Source organism: Chelonoidis abingdonii, chromosome 1 (genome assembly GCF_003597395.2).
Source record: "Chelonoidis abingdonii isolate Lonesome George chromosome 1, CheloAbing_2.0, whole genome shotgun sequence".
Classification (NCBI taxonomy): domain Eukaryota; kingdom Metazoa; phylum Chordata; order Testudines; family Testudinidae; genus Chelonoidis; species Chelonoidis abingdonii.
The window spans coordinates 75,425,376-75,443,482 of NC_133769.1; the positions used below are offsets into that span (position 1 = coordinate 75,425,376).

The 18,107-nt window shown below is 45.3% G+C and overlaps 1 protein-coding gene across 2 annotated transcripts in view; it reads left to right on the top strand.

The window, feature by feature from the left end:
- NAV3 (neuron navigator 3) overlaps nucleotides 1-18,107 on the top strand; it is an 859,499-nt gene that overhangs the window by 340,099 nt on the left and 501,293 nt on the right. The gene's annotated exons all lie outside the window — the stretch shown is intronic.

Sequence of the window (18,107 nt, forward strand, 5' to 3'; positions counted from 1 at the left end):
TGGAGGGACCTTGGCTTTGGCCCCCCTGGTTACCTGATTGTCTGCGCCTGCCATTCCTGTTTCGCCGCCTGCAAAGCCTGTGTTGCTCTGAAGGCCTGAATAGGTCTACGCTTGGGGTGACCGGCATCTGCATACCCAGGGCGACGCATAATGACCCTATTGTCTTTGAGGTTTTCAGCCGAGGGTCGTCTTGTCCGAACAGGCCCTGGCCCTCAAACGGAAGATCCTGGATGCGTATATTGGGTTCCGGAGGAAGGCAGGACCTGAAGCCATGAAATGCGGTGCATAGTGACTCGGAGGCCAGGTCCTGGCGGCCGAGTCTGCAGTGTCCAAAGCCGCCTGTAGGGAGTGCGCGCAACCGTTTTCTCCCTCGTCAATGAGGAGCGGCGAACTCTGATGACGCTCCTGGGAGCAGCTCCTTAAATTCTATCAGCCGCCACCAGGTGTTGTATGTGTAAGACGGCAGAGCTTGCTGGTTCGCGAGACGCCGCAGCTGACAGGCGCCGTGTGAATTATAAGCTACTCTTAGCCCTTCGAAAGACCATGATATTTATGCTGCGACCCCGAGCAGGGAGGAACGAGCCGGTGCTTTGCCAGATGTAGGTTGGCATTGGCTTGGATGTCCTTATAAAGGGCAGGGCGACACAGTGGGCACATCCACGATGAGGACTGCTCACGACCGGAGTCCTCCAAATCTTGCAGACATCCTCAACCTGGATGTTCATATTTTTCCGGCCACGCACCTGAGGAGGTTCCTGAGTGCGCCCTGGTCCAGTGGGGAGCAGGACTGGTGGATGTCGTCCCCGCCAACCGCCTCATCTGGGAGAGGACGACCGAGGAGAGACCTGGGCAGGAGCGGTTCTGGGGCGCTCAGGACTGAGCACCGGTCTCTGACTCTTGTGGGTGCTCAGGATCTGGAGATGAGACACCGCCTTCACCGTAGGGATGAGGGCGGCCAATGAAGAAGTAGCCTCCGGAGCCCTGTGCTCAGAGGACGACGACCGCGTGAAGTCATTGCTGGGCCCATGGCCTTTCGTATACCGCCCAGGGGGTCCAGAAGCCCCACTGCTGGGGACCATGCCTCCTCGAGTTCTCGGAGAAGGGCGCACGGGTCTTTCAGCATCTAATACCACACTGCCTCGCCCGCGGAGGACTGACCCCTGCAGAGAAAAGGCCACGGGGGAGCCAACGGGGTGGTATGGTTCCCGCACTCCAGGCCGGCGAGACCTCCTCAGTGCCCGAGATCGTGCCGTGATCCATTACCGGTGCCGCGATCGAGACCGGGCTGCCACCAGCGCCGCGTGCCGAGAAGGTCAACCGGCGATTCTGGATCCCCGATGACAGGGAACGAGCTCCTCGAGTCCCGATGCCGATAAACGGTGGCTGGAGCCATAGACAGTTGCCGAGTATCGAGACCGGCGCGAGGATTGTCTGCACCGGAGTACGACCAGGTACCGTCGTGGAGACGTGTGCCAGGGACTGAGAGCGGCCGTCGCGAGCGAGGACCTCCCTCGGGATCGACGATTAGGGTCCGAGATCGTTGACTGTGCCGAGCTCGGAGAGGTCCGGGACGTGGCCGCTCGAGCGTGGGTTTGGACCCTTATGACTGTAGGAGCCGACCGTGCACGGGTGCTGGGGCAGCTTGGGCAGGCCACGCTCCGGCAGAGATGGGTACCTGGCCGGAGGAGAAGGTCTCGGCATGGACTGGACCATCAGCTCAACCCCAGACTTGCGGGCTAGAGGATTGGACTCGACGACTTGCCAGGCCCGGAGTCGACGAAGTTCTGGCACTGGGCAACCCGGGCCGGCGTTCGCGCCGGTTTTTTCGAAGCTGTAGCTGGGGTAGAGGTGTGACAGTCGCTTCCCATGAACGGTGCCGGAGGAAGGTCTGGTGCCGTGCATCTTCGCGGCGCTGGAGTGGTCCGATCTGCCGGAAGCCGAACGCGGACTTGGTGCGAGCGAAGGATTAGCTCCGCTTTCCTCAGGAGCGTCTTGAGGCGGGTCTCGCTCCTTCGTTGGTCCCTCGGTCCGAAGGCCTTGCAAATGCACAGACACTTCTCGGAGATTGCGATTCCCGCAGGCACTTCAAGCAGGCTTCGTTGGGGATCGCTGTGTGGGCATCGGCTTCTTACAGGCCGAGCCACTGTTTGACCCCGCAACCAGGCATGACCCGGGCGCGGGGGCAGAGCGGGGCTAGCGCCCCGACCGCTAACTATTACACTAGAACTTACACTAAACTCTAATAAGTGAACTATAATTAAACAGAACAGAACTGGAACAAGGAACGAAGAGAAGCTAGGACGTGAGAGGACAGCTGCCGGCTCCACCAGTTCCAACGACCGACGATGGTGTTAAGAAGGACCAGGGATGGAATAATGGTCCCCAAGGACACCATACGGAACTTCAACTTGACCAGGTATTTGTTGAGCTCTCGTAGGTCGAGGATGGGTCTGAGACCTCCCTTGGCCTTGGGGATCAGAAAGTAACGAGGAGTAAAAACCCCTGCCCTTCTTCGTTCTCTGGAACCTCCTCTATGGGCCCTTTGTCGAGGAGCGTTCGTACCTCCTGGAGGAGGATCTGCTCGTGAGAGGGGTCCCTGAAGAGGGACGAGGAAGGGGGGTGGGAGGGGGGTACGAAGCAAACTGTAGGCGGTATCCAAGCCGCAACTGCGGAGGACCCAGCGGTCTGAAGTAAGCTGGTACCACGCCGGGAGGAAGAACGAAAGACGGTTGGAGAAGGGAGGAGATGGATCCGGGGAGGGACTGGTACAGCGCCCTCGGCGCACCTTCAAACGAGGGCTTCGGCCCGGAGGAAGGCTTGGAGGGACCTTGGCTTTTGGCCCCCCTGGTTACGATTGTCTGCGCCTGCCATCCTGTTTCGCACGCCTGGCAAAGTCTTGCCTTTGCCTGGGCTGGGTGTAAGGCCTGTGTTGCTGTTGAGCCTGAATGGTCTACGCTGTGGTGACGGCGTATGCATCCCCAGGGCGCGCATAATGACCCTATTGTCTTTGAGGCTTTGCAGCCGAGGGTCAGTCTTGTCCGAAAACAGGCCCTGGCCCTCAAACGGAAGATCCTGGATGGTATATTGGAGTTCGGAGGAAGGCCAGAGACCTGAAGCCATGAAATGCGGTGCATAGTGACTCCGGAGGCAGAGTCCTGGCGGCCGAGTCTGCAGTGTCAAAGCCGCCTGTAGGGAAGTGCGCGCGCAACCTTTTTCCCCTCGTCAAGGAGAGCGGCGAACTCCTGATGAGCGTCCTGCGCGGGAGCAGCTCCTTAAATTTATCAGCCGCCCCCAGGTGTTGTATGTGTAGCGACTGAGCAGAGCTTGCTGGTTGGAGACCGCACAGCTGCAGGGCGCCTGCGGAATAGACCTTTGCGGACCAAGCAGGTCCATACGCCTCGCCTCTTAGACTTGGGGGCCGGAGCTTGTGTCCATGGCGCTCCCTTCATTCACAGATTGCGACGAGGAACCATGGGCAGGTGGAAATATAAGTTCATAGCCCTTCGAGGGACATGTATTATACGCCTCGACACCCGAGCGGGGGGAACGGAAGCCGGTGACTGCCAGATGGTGGTGGCATTGGTTGGATGGTCCTTATGAAGGGCAGGGCGACACGAGTGGGCACATCCGCCGAGAGGATGCTCACGACCGGGTCCTCGATCTCGGAGACCTCTCAACCTGGATTTCATATTTTGCGCCACGCCTGAGGAGGTCCTGGTGCGCCCTGAGGTCCAGTGGGGGACTGGTGGATGTCGTCCCGCCACCAAGCCTCATCTGGGGAGGACGACGAGGAGAGACCTGGCAGGAGCGGGTCTGGTGGCGGCTCAGACTGGAGCACCGCGTCTGACTCTTGCGTTGTGCTCAGGATCTGGAGGATGAGAACGACGCTCTTCCGTAGGGGATGGAGGAGGGCGTGAAGAAGTAGCCTCCGGAGCCCTGTGCTCAGAGACCTCGACGACCGCGGAGGAATTTGCTGGGGCCCTGGGCTTGGTGATACCGCCCAGGGGGTCCAGAAGCCCCACTGCTGAGGACCATGCTCCTGCTGAGTCTCGGAGAAGAGGGCAGCGGGTGCTTTCAGCGTCTAAGTACACTGCCCAGCCCCCCGCGAAAGAGACTGACCCCTGGCGAGAGGGCCACGGGGGAGCCGAACGGGAGTGGTATGGGTCCCGCACTCCAGGCGGCGAAGACCTCCTCGGTGCCGGAGATCGGTGCCGTGATCCATACCGGTGCGCGATCGAGACCGGGACCTGCACCAGCGCGGTGCCGGGAGGTCGACCGGGATCTGGATCGCCGATGACGGGAACGACTCCTCGAGTCCCCGGTGCCGGTAACGGTGGCTGGAGCCAGAACAGTGCCGGGAGTATCGAGACCGGCGCGAGGATGATCCTGCCGCGAGTACGACCGGGTACCGTCGTGGAGAGCGGTGCCGGGACTGCGAGCGGCGTCGCGAGCGAGACCTCCCTCGAGGGATCGAGATGGTGCCGAGATCGTGTGACTGGTGCCGAGCCGGAGAGTCCGGGGACGGTGCTCGCATCGGCGTGGGCTTGCCTTAGACTGCAGAACCCCGCACGGCCGGTGCCGTGCTGGGGGTTTGGGGCAGCACAGGCTCCGTTAGAGCGATGAGGTCCTGGCCGAGGAGAAGGTCTCGGGCGTGGACGGGACCATCAGCTCAACCCCAGATCTTGGCGGGGAGCTGAAGACGGGGATTGGACTCGACAGACCTGCCAGGCCCGGAGTCGACGAAGTCCTGGCACGGCCAACCCGGCCGGCGTCGGAATCGCCGGGTGCTCTTATTCGAGGCAGCTTAGCTGGGGTAGAGGAGGTAGACAGTCTTTCCCTGAACCGGTGCCGGAGAAGGTCGGTGCCCGTGGCGTTCTCGCGAGTGCGGAGTGGTCCGCTGCCGGAAGCCGAAGCGGCACTCGGTGCGAGGACGAAGGATTAAGCGCCGCTTCCATCAGGAGCGTCCTTGAGGCGCTGGTCTCGGCTCCTTCTTGGTCCTCGGTCTGAAGGCCTTGCAAATGCGGCACTTCTCGGAGATGTGCGATTCCCTCCAGGCACTTCAAAGCAGGCGTCGTGGGGATCGCTGGTGGGCATCGGCGAGCTTCTTACAGGCCGAGCACGGTTTGAAACCCGGCGAACCAGGCATGAGCCGGCGCCGGGCGCGGGAGAGGCTAGCGCGCCGAACCCGCTAACTATATACACAGAACTATAAACTAACAACTATACTAAACTAAGTGAGAATCTATAATTAAAACTAGAACTAGAACTAGATAAACAATGAACGAAGAGAAGCTAGGGACGTGGAGGACAGCTATGCCGCGCTCACACATTCCAACGATCCGACGATCACGGCGAGGTAAAGGACTGAGGAGCGGGCAGGCCGGCAGGGGTATATATTACCCGCTATGGCGGCGCCACTCTAGGGGGCGACCTGCCGGCCCGCTGGAGTTGCTAGGGTAAAAGTCTTCCGACGAACCTGTACGCGCGGTGCGTACACCTACTGGAATGGATATGAGCAATCACTTGAAGAAGAACCCTCAGATATGGAAAAATCTGTCCAAGGAGGTGTTCCATGTGCTGTTGCTGAAGTTTTAGCATATTTGTGTTTGATTACACGCTGCTGATATTTCAATGTATGGCAGGTGTTTTCTTTTATTTAGTATCACATAAAAATATCCTGAGCACATTACACATAAATAGTTACAATAAATGGCTCAGCCACTCTGAATGAAACCAAGACAGGATATCTGACACCTTGCAGAGGGCAAAACAGTAACAGCATCTGAATTCTAAATGACTGTGTGACTTTCCCAAAGGTCCTAGCTGTTATGTCAATATTTTGGACTCAGGGAATCAAACTCTCTACTTGGCTATGTACAACAGCACTTGAAGCCATGTGAGTTTTACATAAGTAGCAGGGGACAGAACTGAGCTGATAATTGAATAAAATATAGTGAGCTAAATCCTGAAGTCCTTAGGATTTCTGTTTGACTTTAACAGAAGTTTTGTGTAAGTAAAAACTTCAGGACTTGGCCCAATATTTTTATGAGAAATAATTAATGTTATTTTTTTCTAAGTAGGTATCTGTACATGTAGGGGAATTAAATTATATGTCTTTGGCACTTTCCTCATGACTATGCTGAATCTGGTTAAGAATATGATAATCCTGTAGAAAGAGAAATAGCTGGTAGATAAGGGGGAAACTGTACAATCCCGCCGTTGTGGAATTTTATTCATCTTTTGATATAGAGATTCACAATCCTGGGTTCCAGGCAGCATTCAGATGCAGCTTCATTTGCTTTTAGGTATCCAGAAGCAACCAAGGATTCAAGAGAAACTTGGTAGTCAAGAGACCTTCAGTACCAAAAGGTGGTTAAATCCATCAGCAAAGGCAGTTTAGGGCCGCCCAGAGGATTCAGGGGGCCTGGAGCAAAGCAATTTTGGTGGCCCCTTCCACTAAAATGTTGCAATACTATAGAATACTGTATTCTCATGGGGGCCCCTATGGGGCCCAGGGAAAATTGCCCCACTTGCCTCCACCCCCAGGTGGCCTTGGGAAAAATAAACATTTAAAAACCTTCCGCATCTCAGCACAAACCCAGTTTTGAAAAAATTTCTTTTCAAGTCACCTTTACAAGGTATCACTGGTTCTCAGCATCAGCTAGTGCTAAAAGGCACTAAAGCTCATTAAAAAGGTTGGACAAATATTTTCCGTCAAAACTTTTTTTGGATCGAAAACTAAGGGTTTTTAAAAAGCAGAAAAAATCATGGACAATATCTGCTTTCCTTTAAAATTTGTTGTGTTTTTTTTTATTGAAAAGCTGAAATAAGTCTGCCAAAACCTGAACATGATTTGGGGTTTCAGAAGTGTGTGGCCAAATATTTGCTGCTTGCTGTGTTTGATTGTTTAAAGAAACAATAAAAAAATTCTGCTTAAAAAAAATCCAAAACTTTTGAATTTTAATGGAGTTAGATGGCTTGCCTCCTTGATCTTCTCTGGCAAAAGCACACACAACAAAAGACAGACAAAGACTTTCCTCCCTCCCAGATTTGAAAGTATCTTGTCTCCTTATTGGTCCTGTTGGTCAGGTGTCAGCTAGGTTATGTGATCTTCTTAATCCTTTATGACCACCTCTAAAAGCTTATCAGGTGTCACTGCCAATCTGAACAGGGCCCTAGTAAGCCAAAATTCTTCCAGCCTTTCGGAAGGGTTGCGCTTGGCAGAGAAACTTGTTGCTTGCTGAATCAAAAGAAGGCCCTGAGTCAGTTTAAATGTAGACTTTTTATGCCAAACATCCTTTCTTAGTCAGTTGGTCTCTGGAAAACCTAGTTTGAACCGGTTTATGCAAGCGTTCCCAGGCATGGTACCTCTCTGGAGGTCTTTACAACCTGAGTGATTCAGCTTAAATCACCATCCACTGCTTTTAGTTCCTGAAGGAACTGTGGTATCATTCCCCCTCACTCTCCTCCACTGCCTCAAGTTGCATACAGTCCCTGGCCCGCAGTGATACATAAACCATTCATAAGCTTAATACAGTATGTATCCCCAGAGATACTGCACAAGGTTGCAACATATGTCATAACAACCTAGTATGATATTAGTCTCTCTTGTAGCTGCATCATATTGTTGACACATTCACTTTGTGATTCACTATAATCCCCAGATCCTTTCCAGCAGTACTATTGCCTAGCTAGTTATTCCCCATTTTGTAGTTAGGCTTTTAATTTTCATTCCTAAGCATAGTACTTTGCACTTGTTTTTATTGAATTTCATCTGCTGATTTCAGACCAATCCTCCAATTTATCAAGGGCATTTGAAATTCTAATCCTATCCTCCAAAGTGCTTTCAACCCCTCCCAGCCTGGTGTCATCTGCAAATTGCATGAGTGAATTTTCGACTCCATTATCCAATTGATTTATGAAAATATTGAATAGTACTGGAGCCTGTGGGACCTGCTGGACACATTTCCCCAGTTTGAAAGTGTATCATTGATAACCATTCCTTGATTACTGTCCTTCAACCAGTTTTTCACCCACTGTTTCACCTACCTGCACTTGATTGAGCCATAGAAGGCAGACCAAGCACATACTTGGCTAAAATGATGTAGAAATATCTTGTGGTTAATCTGAAGAGCAAAAATACACTATTTTTCTTCTTTGCCCAAGGAGTGACTCAGTTATAGGTCAGAAGGAGGAATGTGCTCATGCCATCCAGCAAAAGTAACAGTTTCAGCCAGATATCTAGGCACTGGGACGGGCTGAGTGAGAAGCTGAGGGTTAAGGTAAGCAAGCCATATTTAGCAGATGCCCCCTATGAGACTGAACTCAGGCCAGTGGGCCATTCAGGCTAGGCATAAGGAGCATATAGAAGCCTGTGTGGTTACAGCTAAAGCTAAGTGATTTTTTTTGTTCAATCAAAACAAAATTTAAGAAAAAATGTGTAGAAAAATGTTTCATTCAACTTTTGTTGTCCACTTAAAGTCTTTAAAAATAGTTTTCATTGAGCTTCTCCTCTCTTGGGCTTTCCTTCTCCTTGCCTCTTTTTCCCTCTCGAGGTGGGGAGAGTAAAAGCTAAAGAAGGAGAAAAAGGAGGTGGGGTAGAGGGGTAACAACAAATTGAAAACCTTGCAGGCTTTTTTGGTTCTTGTTTCACCAAGAAGCAGAAAAACAAAAACAAACAAACAAAAACTCTGCTAAACATTTCAAATTAAATGAGAATTTTTTAGAATCCCTGACGCTCCTGCTCCTTGTCCACTGACCACCCCCCCACCTGAGTCTCCCCCAATCTAACCCCCTTTTCCTTGTCCCCTGACCACCCCCCAAACCTCTGTACCATCCAACCCACCGTCCCTGTCCCCTGACTGTCCCCGGGACTCCCTGCCCCTTATCTAACCCCCCCAGCCGCTTAACCCCGCCTCCCAGCGCCTGAGCGCGCACGTCGAGAAGCGTCCTTGAACAGCGCTGCAGCCGCGTGGCTCTGGGGTGGGGCTGAGCTCCTCCCCGCTCAGTCGCGTAGTAAGGGGAGGAGCTGCTCGGCCCGGAACTCGCAGCCCCACCCCCTTACCACACGGCTCTGAGCGGGGAAGAGCTCGGATTCCCCGGGAGCTGTGTGGTTGCAGTGCTGTTCAGGCTGCCTGTGTCGCTGGGCCCTGCCAATCTTATGGGGGCCCCTGCGGGGTCCGGAGCCTGGGGCAAATTGCCCAACTTGTCCCCCCGGGCGGACCTGAGGCAGTTACATAATCTCCCCCTACATCTTCCCACTGTTTGTTTGATTTTACCAGTGTTATCTCTCCCTTATCCGGATTTTATGTTAGCCAGCAAGTTTTCTGGCCAGACATTGGGAAAGCAGCACACACATTAGCGATATCCCTTGATTGTAAAAACATTTCCAAGTTCTCTTTTGTTCCTAGATTTTCACCAGCTCTGATCTTCCCAGTTCCCCATATGGGCTTGTTGAATAATTCCACAGTGCTTCAGAAATAAGAATGAAAGTTGAAATTCTCAAGGATAACTCAGGGATTTAGCAAAACATTGTTTTTCATAGTTGCTATCTGGCTAAATCCTCAAGAACATACTGATAGATTACAGTGTGTTAAAGGTTAAGGACATATGACAGACCAAAAAAGAAGACACTTTTATTTACCCAAATGTTACCAATTTATAGGCCCACTTATCAGATCTATTACTTTTCATTGTGCTTTATCACTACTGTGTGTTCAAGAAATGTCAATATTTTTATTCTTTGTACAATCAAATGTGATGTAATGCAGGATATTTCCATTCTGGAGCATGTTGCTAATTGTTAACAATTCTTCCTACAAATCAGACATGAACTGCTAGTATTATCTGACTTCTTAGGTATTATTGCTGAATTTAAAGACCAGAATGCTATAGTTTGACCCAATGGCTATTAAATTCTGAGTCAAGTGTCACGAATATTACTAATTAGATAAAATGCCCCACTGGAAATCTTTGATGATGGTCACAATTTAATATGCTCTTGCAAATGAATTCTTAGACCTTGGAGTAATTCACTTGTCACTTTGTAAGTCCTTACGTTTACTGCTTAAAGAATTACTCTGAATTCTTAAATTAAATCCTGTTACTGTAGGTCAGGAATTCTGCATTTTTGAGGTACTGGCTAGATGGATTCAAAACAAGTACAAAGTTGTAAGATCACAGATGAATTCAACCTCTCAAGAAGAGTAACCTATGATTAAAAAAATGAAAGGTGTTAGAGGGCTAAGAAGGAAGAATAAAAGAATACTTTGATTTAACTTCCTTTTTTCTTTCTTATAGTAATTCCAATTTGCCTGACCCTATCCAACTGTATATTTGACTTGCATATGAACAACTAGAAGCTAAGCTGAATTGCCTTTGAGGAAAGTCCCTTTTGAATAGCTGTCCTTTCCCCCGTCTATTTAATATATCTACAACAGAGTCTTTAAAATGAATGCTGGAGTTTTCATCATTATATAATATGTACAATATTTAATGTACTATATATAATATATAGCATTTAAAATTGCCTCTTTGTATAAGTTAATCTGAGTAGCTCTGTTCTCAGGAAGATGTCTTTATATTCAAATGAAATCAAATCTTCTTTTCCATACAAAGCTGGATTTGGTTCTGTAGCGGCATCTAATTATGAAACCACATTTTTCAGCATACTGGTGACTGAATTCTCTCCCCTCCTATTTCTTTTTTTTTTTTTTAAAGAATGAGCTTCTGGTGTTTTCTGTAGAAAGTTAAGCTCCACTGACATTGAGTAATTGCCTTTATCAGCTCACATACACTTTGAATTTAAAATTTAATCTGTTCAAATCAGCTTGCATTACAAGCGACTTGTGCTTAGCATGTTCCATGAATGATTCAGTAGATCTTAATAGCTACCTTTAGTAATTTCTTATGAATCATTGAAAGAGATCACATTAGTAAACGTTGGTGGTACTAGGAATGTTTTGCATGAAATAATTTTCAATCAGCATTGTTTAATCAAGAATCAGTGTCTGTAACTGCCATAAGAACAGTTGTTTACTGCCTCTTAGATTTATTGTATTTGAAGAAGAGGGCATACAAGATTTTCCAGTTTCTTCCTGTGAACCATAGAATTAGTGTGCCAACCTGACAGCCATAGTACAGTGCTTGCCAGCTTACATACAGAACTTTGCCTCATTGACCAACTCATGGAGTAATATAAATATATGTAATTCCAGGAGTGGCTTAATATTGTCAGTTGGATGAGAGGAAGTGCTTTTGGCTTCCACAGAAATCTTTCTTTATCTTGTATTCATTATAGCATATAGAGTAGTTTTGGATTTCTGTAAAGGCAAATAGTATTAACAGCAATTGGGTGAATTGAAATATCTCATGGGAAGTATCTTTAGAAAGGGAGGTTTACGTTTTGTAAACTTGATGTTCTAAGGACCTATGAACAATATTCAGTGCAGCAGCAAAGCAAGTATAGTGCTTTTTCCCTATTGTTCTTCACATAAATATGTAAATTATGAATGAGGAATGCTGCTGTTTTTTCTGACATGGTAATTTTTGGTTAGATTTAGCTTTGTGGTAAAAGAGAAGGATAAATATCATCCCTTTCAGAACCTGAATTTAAACCATGGAGCTGTGGTTATCATATGTTGATTATATTTAGTGTGTTTTGCTGGAAAAACTTTTACTTTTTTTCAAAGTCATAAATATCAGGGAAAAGTGATACTTTTTAAAGCCATGCAACTTTAAGGTACGTTCGTGCCTTTGGGACATCGTATGGTGACACAGAGTAACTATATGATAAATTGTGCCATATCATTCCAAAGAGAGTCCGTAGAATCTGAAACAGTCATAGAAGCCATACATATATTTGGGACTGGAAGAGACCTTGAGAGGTCGAAGTACTTATTATCCTGAGTACTGACCAAGTACTTATTTATCCTTATAATTAGGAAGATTTTCCTAATATCTAACCTAAATCTCCCTTGTTGCAGAGTCGATTGATTACTTCTTGTTCTACATTCGCTAGACATGGAAAACAGTTAATCACTGTCCTCTCCCTAACAGCTATTAACAGGTCCCTCTTAGTCTTCTTTTGTCAAGACTGAATATGCAAGATTTTAGAATGATTGTCTAATATCATTTACTGTTTGGATTTTTTAAACTAAATTAATAGATCAGGGATGGACGCAGTATTATAACACATGTGGGGCTTGGTTGAGATGGTCCATTGACCAACATTGACTGGGCTTATATGAAGAATGTGTTTCAGTAAACAAAATTCTAATACCATCTGAACACTTCAGTTGGACTGTAGTTATGTGTTGTGTTATGCTACATAATAAAATCAAAAAGGTAAAGTCAAAATGAGGTGATTCATATTTCCAAAATGAATTTTTCAAAACGTTTGTTTTGTGAGAAATTTCAAAATATGTACTTTTTGTTCCAATTCAGGATGAAAGGAAATTTTGAAATGTTGGAATTTCCATTTGACAGGAAATTCCAAGTTTCAGCTAGCGCTACTGTAACCCACACACCTTTGGGTGTGGTGTCCCCTCTAGTGGCACTGAGATCTCTTAGAGATTAATGGGTCTGCTTCATCCTTACTAACTGCCATGTGGCTTTTGGCTCATGCATTTAGCTCCAGAGGTCCTAGATTTGATCCTGCCCGCTGATGACTGCAGTCTATCAGTGTTACACTACTCTTCTGACAGGCAGCCAATTTTTTTTCTGTCTGAACACTGCTGGTTTATCTTCTGCAAAGATGTTATTATGGTCTATTTTATTTTGGTCTATTTTTATTTCTGTTTTCCTATTAGAACGTAGAATGAAGTAAGTAAGTTTCTTCTCAGCACTTGAGACTTATGGGTCTGAACAATTATCCCCAAATAAAACAATACAACCAGAACAGTGCAAATATGGCAATGAAATTGATAATGTTCAATTTGAGGTTGTTTGAGTTTTTAAGATAGTTGAAAAATCTATATTACTTTTTGCATTTATCATCTGTGAAACCATTTTCAGTGAAAATTGACAAATGTAAATATACAAATATTTCACTCAATTTGTGAAATATGGAGTAATATGAAGCCCATTTTTCAGAAAAGAATCACCAACAAATGATTTTTTTCTTTTTGATGCAAAATTTTAGTTCACAAAGAAGTGAATTTTTGACAGTAATGAAATCTCCCAAAACAAAACTACACAATTGTATATTTTCCCACAGTTTTGTACAGCCCTTGTTTCAAAATATATTTTAGTTCTACATTATAGACTCACTTCCTTGACTAGCCTTAAAAGTTAATGAGATCTGCTGAGAGATGTCGGCTGGTATACAACATATACAGTAGTGTTGGTTAAATAAGTGTACCAGCGTGTTAGAAAGTTGTAATCATCTCTGTTCCTGCACAACAGTTTTATGTACGGAATTATCATCTTTCAAAAAGCAAAGCCTGCTCATTTAGGACTTAATCTTGCCAGGTGTTGAGTAGACATGTGAGGTGAGCGTTGAGTGCTTTGCAAGATTGAATCCTTAAGCACTCCCTCCTCTATGTAGAACACCTGTGTTGAGAATGTTGAGGGATATTCTTCAAAGTAAGGATTAAATTATGCTGTTTAGGTACTGCCCTCAGAATGGAGATATGGAACCACACCTCTCAAGGAGGAGCTCCAGGGCACTCCAGCTCTCGGTGTGGCCTATAAGGGATGAGGGTCAAACAGATCTACGGTTACATGAGAAGTTATACATAAATATTTACTCTGCAAAAAAATAGCATCTCTCTCTAATTAAATGTAGAATTGGGGTGATATCAGGCTCAGTCTTATGTTTACCTCTGTGTCTGAAATGAACAGACACCATGTAGGTGCTTAAATACCAAAGTATGCTAAGACTACTTAACATGGTTTATGATACAAAAAATCAGGGAGCCATACTGAGCTTCCTGACAGACAGGAAACTACAGCAGAGACTCTGTCCCCACATCTTTTGGCTCACAGGCTCTTTTCCCAACTTGTCTAGAGCAAACCAGTGCCTGTGTAGAGAGAATAACCACTGCAATCAGCCATTTAAAGGCAGCCATTGAAAGCTATACATTGTCTACTATATATGTGCAGGACCAGGATCTTGTGCTGGAAGATTGCATTGCAGGACTGCAACTTCATTCAGCATAGGGTGCTCATAGAATCACAGAATCATAGAATATCAGGGTTGGAAGGGACCTCAGGAGGTCATCTAGTCCAACCCCCTGCTCAAAGCAGGACCAGTCCCCAACTGAATCATCCCAGTCAGGGCTTTGTCAAGCCTGACCTTAAAAACCTCTAAGGAAGGAGATTCCACCACCTCCCTAGGTAACCCATTCCAGTGCTTCACCGCCCTCCTAGTGAAAAAGTTTTTCCTAATCTCTAACCTAAACCTCCCTCACTGCAACTTGAGACCATTACTCCTTGTTCTGTCATCTGGTGCCACTGAGAACAGTCTAAATCCGTCCTCTTTGGAACCCCCTTTCAGATAGTTGAAAGCAGCTATCAAATCCCCCCTCATTCTTCTCTCCTGCAGACTAAACAATTCCATTTCCCTCAGCCTCTCTTCATAAGTCATGTGCTCCAGCCCCCTAATCATTTTTATTGCCCTCCATTGGACTATTTCCAATTTTTCCAGATCCTTCTTGTAGTGTGGGGCCCAAAACTGGACACAGTACTTCAAATGAGGCCTCACCAATGTCAAATAGAGGGAAATGATCACGTCCCTCGATCTGCTCATTTTGTGTCTGATTTTTCTCTGGAGTGGTCATGAGGATCTATATACAGAATATTGCAAGCTGGGAGGAGAGTGGAATATGTGCTGGCAGTGAAGAGGGCCATATAAATGCCTCCCAGGAGTAATTAAAATATGTTCCAAAAGATTTCACTTGTTAAAAATCAAGTTGATAAAGAAATGTTGTAAAAATCATGCCCTTTTCTATATTAGAACTCATGGGTCTGATTCTGATCTTACTGGACTTTTACATCTGTGTAACTTTACTGCCAGAGTTACTCCTCATTTACATGGTAGCAACTGATACCATACTTGGGAATATTGCCTTTGATTTATGTAACAAATAATTTATCCTCTAAGCTACATGGGTACTTTTTTTACTGTCTCCTATGCAAATTTGTAGATGTTAAATTTTCTACACAAAAGCTCCACTGTTGTTCCATGAACATAGTGGAAATATAATGAAAACTAAAAGCACAAAATTAGTAACATTGTGAATATAAGGGTGCAGATTTCAGATAAAGATTGTTTTCTGGCTTATAGCACCATCAACATGACTTTTTTTTTTTACAATTAGATTTAATAAGGTACATAGTGTTTTGGTTTTCTTGGTGAATAGAAAATTGTTTTATGTTTTTGTTAAAGACAACATTTTACGGTCAAAATAATTCAGTGTTATAAGGTAGTGATCAATTGAAAATGGAGAAAAATGCATATACTTCTTTCATAAAAATGTGATTTCCATAGGATTTGAACACTCTATTTTTACAATATAAGGAGGATCCTCTATCCACTGAGCTATTTTGTTAACATCCATGGGATTTCAAGTACATTAATTTACAATAGAAATATATTACCTCACATTGGAGACCTGTTACAAGTATCCATTTTAGCTAAACATCTTTTTTCCTAGTCCAGATAAAGTCTTACTGTCACTTGTAGAGTGACTATGTCAGTAAAGGCAGAATAATCTAGCATCAGAAATCAGGGCTGCCCATATGATTCAGGGGAACTGGGGTAAAGCAACTTCAGGGGCCTCTTCCATAAAAAAAAATTGCAATACTAGGGAATACTGTATTCTCGTGGGGGCCCCTGCAGGGCCCGGGCACTGGGGTAAATTGACCCACTTGCCCCCTCTCTGGGCGGCCCTATCAGAAGTACACTGCTGTGCACACAGTAAGACCCCTGCTCACCATTCCATTCCTATTCAGCAAAACACTTAAGCATGTGCTTAGCTTTAGGCACATACTTAACCCTCATAGATTTCATGTGTTCAAATGCTTTGCTGAATCAGGACCTAAACCCCTCATTTGAGGTTTGCAAAGGAAAATCTGACACTACCATTATTATAGGGTTACCAGTGATGCTGCAGTAATAAACAATACCAATGACAAGTTCTGTCATTATTGGCAGAGCTAGTTCCTTCACAATTAATAAGGGAATTTGGATGACCACAGTTTCATCATAACCAGATCTTTTTCGTGTGGCGTTGTCTCCCTATTATAAATGGCTCTGGTAGCACCCCTCTTTATTAAGATTACCTTACATTTCCCATTGTAAGACCCTGTTTTCAGTTCCTTATAATTCTGCTAAACTTGAATGATTTGGGCTGAAATATTCCATGCCACATACCTGTCTTAGGCTGAATCCTTTTGGAAAGTTTCAGCCGAGAAGTTCAGCCCTTTCTAAGAATGAGGCTAGACAAAAATACTTAATTTTCCAAATGTTAAAAATAATGCTGGTGATCTTTTCTTTAAGAAGTTTTAGTGTCCCTGTGCTTTGCAATAGGGACTTTCAATTTGGCATTGGAGTGGCCTTTGTGTCAGGGATGTGCCTTTTACTGTTTCTATGAAAGTCCTCTCAAATTTAGCATATTATAAGGCAGGGGATTGAAGGAAGAGCAAAGACAGGCTGACAGTTAAGGCAGTTGAATGCTGTCCTAAAGAACTAGATTAAATCCACCCTCTGCCAGAGTTCCTGTATGATGCTACATAAGTCACTTAAACCAAAACTTTCACAAGTGGCCACTAATTGTGTGTTCCTCATTTTCTGGGTTCCCGACTTGATACTCTGGATGTGGTTTATAGAAGTGCTGAGTGCTCACAGCAGTAACTGTGCTCCGAACAAGGCTATATCATGCTAAGTACTCTGAAAAATCAGGTCCCAGGCATCTTAAATTGGACACCCAAAATTAGTGGAAACTTTTGACCTTAATCTCTTTGCGCCTCAGTTTTCTATCCATAAAGTGGGCACAATAATACCCCTCACACGGGTGTTGTGTACATAAATTGTTTTGAAGCACCCACATACTATAGTGATGATCAGCATAAAAAATGAGGAAATTAATAATTCTGTATTCAGACCAAGGTTTGAATAGCTGTTCATTAAGTGAGCATTGTCAATTCTGTGCATTTAATGAGGCAGAGGTCCTGTGGAAAAAATAGTATGGAATCATGTAATTAAAGCCTGTGTGGACACCTGTATCGTAATGCATATGCATAAAAAGGCCAAATTAAGGTTGCACAGGCAACCTTAATTCTGGCATTTCCTAACTTCTGAATGCTTGATTTTTGTAACCTTAATAATGCTCTTTTAATGTAACTTTTTGTGTGCAGTGTTCCATAGAGTTAAAATAAAAAAGTTGCTGTTTGAAAATATTTTATTCATTTCAGATTTGAACGTTCTCACTCAATGGCAGTTTTCATGAAAGTACAAGGGTAGAATTTGGCCCTACATTTGAGAAACCATAAGTGAAGAAATTCAGATTTGAGTGAAATGAACCATATGTTACATGCTGTTGAAGCAGAACAATGCATCGTTTGCTAAAATGCATCCCATTGTGCAAGGTTTGAAGGACAGGTGCTAGGTTTCTTCTTTCACTATGAATTTCATCGTTTATTAGTTTCTGTCACAATGTCGATATTATTTAAAATAATGTGTTTGTAAACTCACATTTGGCCTATAACTGTATAAAGAGAATTATGTTTAGCTTCTTCATAGAAGGGTAATATTGTAGCTCATTGATATAAGCAAAATAAAAGTTAATGTAAGCAGCAATAAGATTTAGCTCTAGCCATAAAGTCAACCTTTTTAGAAACATAATGTACACGTGCGTATTTTTGACACAATAGTGAATTAGAGACTTCATTTAAAGGTTGGACTGGGAGGGTGAAGGGGCTGGAGTAGTTGTGACTGTACTTTGCCCTAGAAGTGGAGTTTAGTAGGTTTATAAGGAGAGAATGAGTTATGTATGTGTTGGGGGAACATGTATAATATCTAAATAACATTGCTCGCTGTTCCTGTCCCTGAAGCCTATTACTTGTGTCACGACTACCATTAGAATGTAAGCTCTTAAACATAGATT